Source organism: Gavialis gangeticus, unplaced genomic scaffold (assembly GCF_001723915.1).
Source record: "Gavialis gangeticus isolate Ggan-Ray unplaced genomic scaffold, GavGan_comp1, whole genome shotgun sequence".
NCBI classification, from domain to species: domain Eukaryota; kingdom Metazoa; phylum Chordata; order Crocodylia; family Gavialidae; genus Gavialis; species Gavialis gangeticus.
The window spans coordinates 28,804,289-28,810,808 of NW_017728994.1; positions in this window are offsets into that span (position 1 = coordinate 28,804,289).

The following is a 6,520-nucleotide window of genomic DNA, read 5'->3' on the forward strand; positions in this document are numbered from 1 at the left end:
GAGGAGGGAGCGCTGCCATCGGTCAGGTCTGGCGGCGAAGGATCAATCGGCGGAAGGTTTAGGGGCAGCCTGGAGCTGCCTGGCATCCACCCGGCCTCGCTGCAGCGCGGCCTTGCAGCTTTATTCACCTAGCGGGCGCCGGCCCGGGCTGCCCGTGCACATCAAATAGGGCTGCCTGACTTCAGCCTGACAGGGCTGCATACTTCTCTCCATCCAGGGGCTGGTCCTGTGCTGCTTTCTTTTTCCTTGTCTTAATTAGTACAAACACTGAAAGCCTCAGTGTTTGTAGAAAGCACCAGGAAAAGTTCTTGTAACTACTCCAGGTGGGCTTCTGGAGGCAGCTCTGGGAGCACGTGGGTCAGTCCCCGCAGGATTGGGACTGGGACGCTCTTCCATCACTTCTGCGGCTCTGTGCGCCTCCAAGCCGTGCTGAGGGGATGGTCCCAGCCCACTATGCACCTGGGAGGGGGTCTGTGCCCTTCAGTATGCTTACTAATCTTTGTGAATGGCAGATCAGCTCGTTTTCCTGGCTACTGGTTCTAGCCAGGCTAGTTGGCTAACTTTTCATGAGCCGGAATCAACTGCTTTACTAAAATGAAGTTGTAGCTCTTGTTTTCTTGTTTTTGTAATTCTGTCAAAAGCAATCAGACTTGTCTGGCCAGACTCCCACTACATCAGTCTTCCATGCTTTCTGTGAGCTTTCATAACCACCTAAGATGTCTCAACCTTTTTGCACGCTGTCTGGAGAGCAGCATAAATTAGGTAGTAGCAGTCACTAAGGATCATTTTTCTCACTCATCTTTCTCTGGGATTTGGTACTCTGATGTCTCCCTCATTTTCCCTGCATTTTCAAAACGCTGCTAATGAGCCATAACCTCCTAGTTTGAATGCATTAGGATGTATTTCATCTACTTGGGTATGCTGAAACTTTCCAAGTACTGTATTCATTCCACTATTCTGCTCTCCAATAATGAATGTTTTCAGGTCTTCACCTCTTCCTGACTGTCCAGACTTAGAAATTAAGATATGAGATATTAAGATTTAAAGAAAGTTCTTCTTATTTGTTATGGCCCAGTTTCCCCCTCCTATTTAACTTCCCTTTATATAGTCAAGAAAGTGAATACCCCTATGCTAATTCTATGTTAGCAATGCCCCCTACTTCTAGTATGAAGTATTAGGAATATCAAAAGCAATATCTTGCTTTGTTGCATGCTTTGCTGGAGAGACTTATACAGAAATGTGGCTTCTACTCATTGAACTGAGGTTCAAAAAGGACAAGTGCAAAGTCCTGCACTTAGGATGGAACAATCCCATGCATCGCTACAGCCTGGGGACTGACTGCTGGGCAGCAGCTTTGCAGAAAAGGACCTGAGGGTTACAGTGGACAATAAACTGAATATGAGTTAGCAGTGTGCCCTAGTTGCCAAGAAGGCTAATGGCATACTGGGCTGCATTAGTAGGAGCATTACCAGCAGATCAAGGGAAGTGATTATGCCCTTCTATTCAGCCCTGGTGAGGCCACATCTGGAGTACTGTGTCCAGTTCTGGGCTCCCCGCTATAGAAAGGATGTGGACAAATTGGAGAGAGTCCAACGGAGGGCAACAAAAATGGTTCAGGGACTGGGGCATGTGATTTATGAGGAGAGGCTGAGGGAACTGGATTTATTTAGTTTGCAGAAGAGAAGACTGAGGGGTATCTGATAGCAGCCTTTAACTACCTGAAGGGCAGGTCCAAAGAGGATGGAGCTGGACTGTTTTCAGTGGTGGCAGGTGACAGAACAAGAAGCAACAGTCTCAAGTTGCAGCAAGGGAAGTTCAGGTTGGATATTAGGAAAAACTCTCACCAGGAGGGTAGCGAAACACTGAAACAGGTTACCCAGAGAAGTGGTGGAGTCTCCATCCTTGGAGGTTTTTAAGACCCAGCTAGAGAAAGCCTTGGCTGGGATGTTCTAGTTGGAGATGGTCCTGCTTTGAGCAGGGGGTTGAACTAGATGACCTCCTGGGGTCTCTTCCACACCCCATTTTCTATGATATTCTTAGATAAGTATTTTTCATTTAAAGGTAGTGTTAGTGACCAAACTAATGGAAAGGAAGGCCCCAAAAGGTGAGAGGCACTATGTTAAAACCAATTATGGATTAGATGTTCTGCCTTTGGAATATGTTCAGACTTGATCTGTGCAGTGTTTTATCCTGGAGGCATTTACGAAAGCTGCTTCTCAGTGGCTGTTTCTTAAAGTAGTAACCTGCTAGCTGCCAAGCTTTCATCCAGCAGAATTACTTATCTGCATTGCTTCAGTTCCTGCCAGTATGCAATAGATGCACTTGTGACTTGTTTAAATGAGCAGGGAGAAGTAGTTAGCAGTATAAGTCTGAAGTCAGTCAGAAGGCAGGGTATAAATGCACCTTTAACTAAGTAAGATATATGAGATATATATGAGAGCACAAGCTTTAATGAATCCAAGTTCACTTCATCAGATGTTGTTTAATGAGCCATAATTGGCTGGTGGCAGAGTAACAGCAACTAGTTATTAGCTGGTTGAAAACAGCAGATGCAACCACTTTTTTGGACTAAGTTAGAAAAGAGCAGCAAAAGTGAGTTTCCCATTCAGGTAAGAACCTCAGACTTCTTTCAGAAAGGTATTCTCTTTCCTTCTGCTACTTCAGATAAGCGGCAACCAGGCTGTCCCACTCGACTCTTTCAATATGGAAATCAAATTGAAATAGATTATTTCCTGCACTGAGGAAAAGCTGACAAAAAAACAGGCTTCATTAGAGAAACAACTATATCTCTGAGCTGAGAAGGATGTAGCTACATGGGCAAGGGAAAGGGAAGAGAAATGTATTTAGCAACTCTGGAAAGGGAATAATGGAACTTTCTCCCTCCCTGTTCGAAAACTCTCCTTTTATAAAGCCCTTATGAGAGAAGCTACCCATTTCCTGCTTTCTCATCCATTAGGTGAGTCATGTCCTTCCACATTTTCATTTTTATGAGCTTTAGAAGCAGGAATATGAAGCATCAGAAGTTCTTTCTTGCTACACACCAACCTCTGACTTCTTTACTATTCATCCCATCCAGGAAGAGCACTGACCAACTGCAGGTGCTTCCTCAGCCTGACAAAGGGTATTTGTACCCAAAAGCTTGCAAAGAAGAATTTTTCCAACTGTCCAAGTTGGTCTAATAAAAGATATTGGATTTACCCAAAGAACCTTCTTGCTGCTGAACCTTTTGTAGAGCTAGGGTTGGGCAGGACAACTTCTTCCCTGGACTGGCAGGGGTACGGGAGAAGGAATCTCTTACTGAGAACTCTTCTCCCAAGAGAGTTATGGAAACTTCAGAAGACTAATGACAGCAAACTACCTGCTCCTTCCTCTCCAGCTCAGTAAGACTTTGACCATGAGAATTCTCCAGCTGTCCAGTCTCCACGAGCGCCAATAGGGAAATCAAAATTTGGAGTGGGGGGAAAAGGAGGGAAAACTTTTTTTCTTTGTCAGAAAAGGCAAATAAGTGCTAACATAGTGCTCCCCCCCGACACACAAAGCAAACCACTTGCATGCCAAGAATTCCCTACTCCCTGCCTTGAGTCCCTTTCTTTCCAATGTCTGAGAGAGAGAAACAATCTGGTTGTTAACTAAGCTGAAGAGCCAGCCAGCCTAGTGCCTTATGCTAGGGGCATGGATTTCCAGCTTTGTTCCTTCAGACTTTCCGATTCAACTCGGGGAAGGTGATTGGAGTTGTGATAACTTCCTGCTGTCTCAGCAGTGTCCCTGATAATGGGACACAAGTTTAAAGTTGTATGATGAATGTCTTCTTCTTTCAATCCTGTCAATGTATCTCTGTGTCTGTATGTATAACCTCATTTGGAGATAACATCAAAAGTCTAAATTTGAGGCCCTCCGTGAATGAGAGTCCCGGGCCAAATGGTGCTCCTGCCCGCCCCCCCCGTGATAGGCCCTGCTTGTGTGTATGGTCTGCTATTGGCAAGAACCAAAATTGTCTTGTAAAATGGTGGAAATGGGTCTGGAGGTCAGTACAGTCAGGGTCTTGGAACGTATGCTTATTTGTTATAAGTGGGTTCCCTTTATGGGAATTCGAGTTGTGCCGTTTTCCAGGAACACGTGTACAGCATAAAGTGAGGGAAACGTGTATAAGACAGCAGAAAAGTAAAATAAACCTCCTGTAGTAGATCTCCCTTTAAACTGATATGTTGACTTCTCTTTGGGTTTTTGTGATGGCAAGTTTTCCTGCTGCCTCTGTTGATGCCTCTGGCTCCAGCAACATTATCTGCTACACACCCTACTGTGATGCAAGTTTTTAGGGCTTGATGGTTAAACATGCTAGCACTGCTTCCCATGGGATAAATTATATGTGCTCAGGGACTGATGCTTTCCAACCTAACATATCACCAGTGAGTGTAGTTTCCCCTAGATGTCTCTGCAGCTGATGCATCCAGGGCTGAAGTGTTGCCGGAGTTCCATAAAGTCCCTCTTAAAGAGCCCAAACCACTTTTACATTGCGACCGCTGCATTTGGTCACAATGGGTGATGCAGGGGGTTGCCAGATTTCCAAACTTCCCTACTTAGAGCAATAGCATCTCTTGTTTAGTAAAAAGAGAAGGGCCTTTCTCTTCCCCCTCTCACTTCCAATAGAGGGGCAGGCCCCCTCCTGTGCAGGAGGGTAGGTAGCAGCAAGGTAGGGAGTGGGATGCCTCCCCTACACAGGTGGTGTGGTAAGAGAGCTGGGATAGGAAGAAGCTGGTGCTGTAGGTCACAGCAGCATTCAGGCCAGAAAGGACCTGACTAGTCATCTAGTCTGGCCTGCCCTAGGATGTTCACCTGCTTATTGTGTGTCGAGCCCTCTTTTGTTAGCCCTTTGGCAGGCTACCTCTTTTGTGAGCTGTTCTTTTTCATGCAAGCCTTAACTGAGTTTTCTTTGGGGTTTGGGGAGCATCTCTGTTTTGTGTATAGAGTTACTTTATCTCACCAATTGATCTTTCAAGAAGCCACAGTGTCTACCTCCTTGTTCTATCTATTCCCATTTTTTCTGTAGAAACCTCTTATGCTTTCTTTGTCTTTCCTAGTGCTCTAATCTAGGACTCTTAGACCTTGTGTCATGTTGAGGTCATGACTTTAAATGCCTGTGCCCATTGCAATTTGCACACTGGATTTTTATTCCCCAAGATTTGGACTTCAGAAAAAAAGCATTCTTTTAGTGTTGCAGTTTATGAATTCATTTCCATGCTGTGCTGAATTCTGCTTCCTAGTTGTCTGGTTTTTAGAGTCCCTATTGAAAATAATCTATTTCCAGTCAGCAGTCCTGCCTGCGTACAGACCTTGGCTGATGCAGCTCAGCCCTACCAGTATGCCATAGGCAGTTAGGCAGAACCCTTAGGGTCACTTAAGGCTCCAGTGACTGCAGAACCCGTGGCAGCTACAAAGGGACTCATGTACCAGCTGTCTCTGGAGGAACAGAATTCAGGCCTCTGCAAGGTAAATCTGGATTAACCTCATGGGACCAGAGGTTCCTCATCTCCAGAGCCACCAACAGAAAAGGAGAGAGATTGTGCTGGGAGAAGGATGAGGATGGAGCATAGTGGGTCCTTAGGTTTATAGATGGGATAAGGCTGTCTGTGTTTGGGATAGCTGTGTGGGCTGGCATAGGTGGGGATGGTCCATGAGCTGTCCCCCACTTCCATATCTTCTACCTGGTCTTTGCTCCATTGGGTCAAAGTCTTAATTCTGGAAAAGGAGGCATAGCTCTTCATCCCATCTCTATGAATCCTACCCTGCAGTCCCAGTATTAACCAGTCAAACCTGGCAGGCCAGTCTGCCAGGACAGAGAGCAGTGATTCTCAGCCAAGGTGGATGAACACCTTGGGGTGCCAGGAGTTCTTTTGAAGGGTGCCACAGGCTGTGTGAGAAGATAAGCAAGGTGTGAGTAGTTTAAGCAGATAATTATAACAGGCTCCATGTGTGAGGATATAACTGAAGCGAGCAGGCTCTGGCTCTCCCTGCCTTGCTGGTCCTCAGCCCAGACCCTCTACAAGGAGGTAAGTAATGTAATAAAGCAAAAGTTATAGGGGGGTGTCTTGAGTCTGTAAAGGCTGAGAACCACTGGATTAGAGGGTGTGGGGGTACCTGCAGCCCTGACCTTCCTCATCTACTATTCCTGTGTCTTACCACTAGATGGCTAGGAAGCAGGTAATACTAGGCTGTTTGCATTGACCAACAGGTACTACCTGGAATAGATGCAGACAAAACCTGACCTGGTATGACTTAGGCCAGTAGAGTTTTACCCCTGGTTCTTTCAGGGATAATCTTCCACTGGATTGGGCAAAGTTATCTTCTTGGTATAGAAATCTGTATTGTCTGCTTTCTGACTTCTGTATACGTACACACCAGTGTAATGCTGTTTATACTGCTGTAAATACTTCATCTGTTGATGCCCTGAATTGGCAGACAGAGGAACGCTGTTCTGTTTAGAAGTCTGGCATTTCCTTGATTTTTTTTTTTTTTTTTTTTT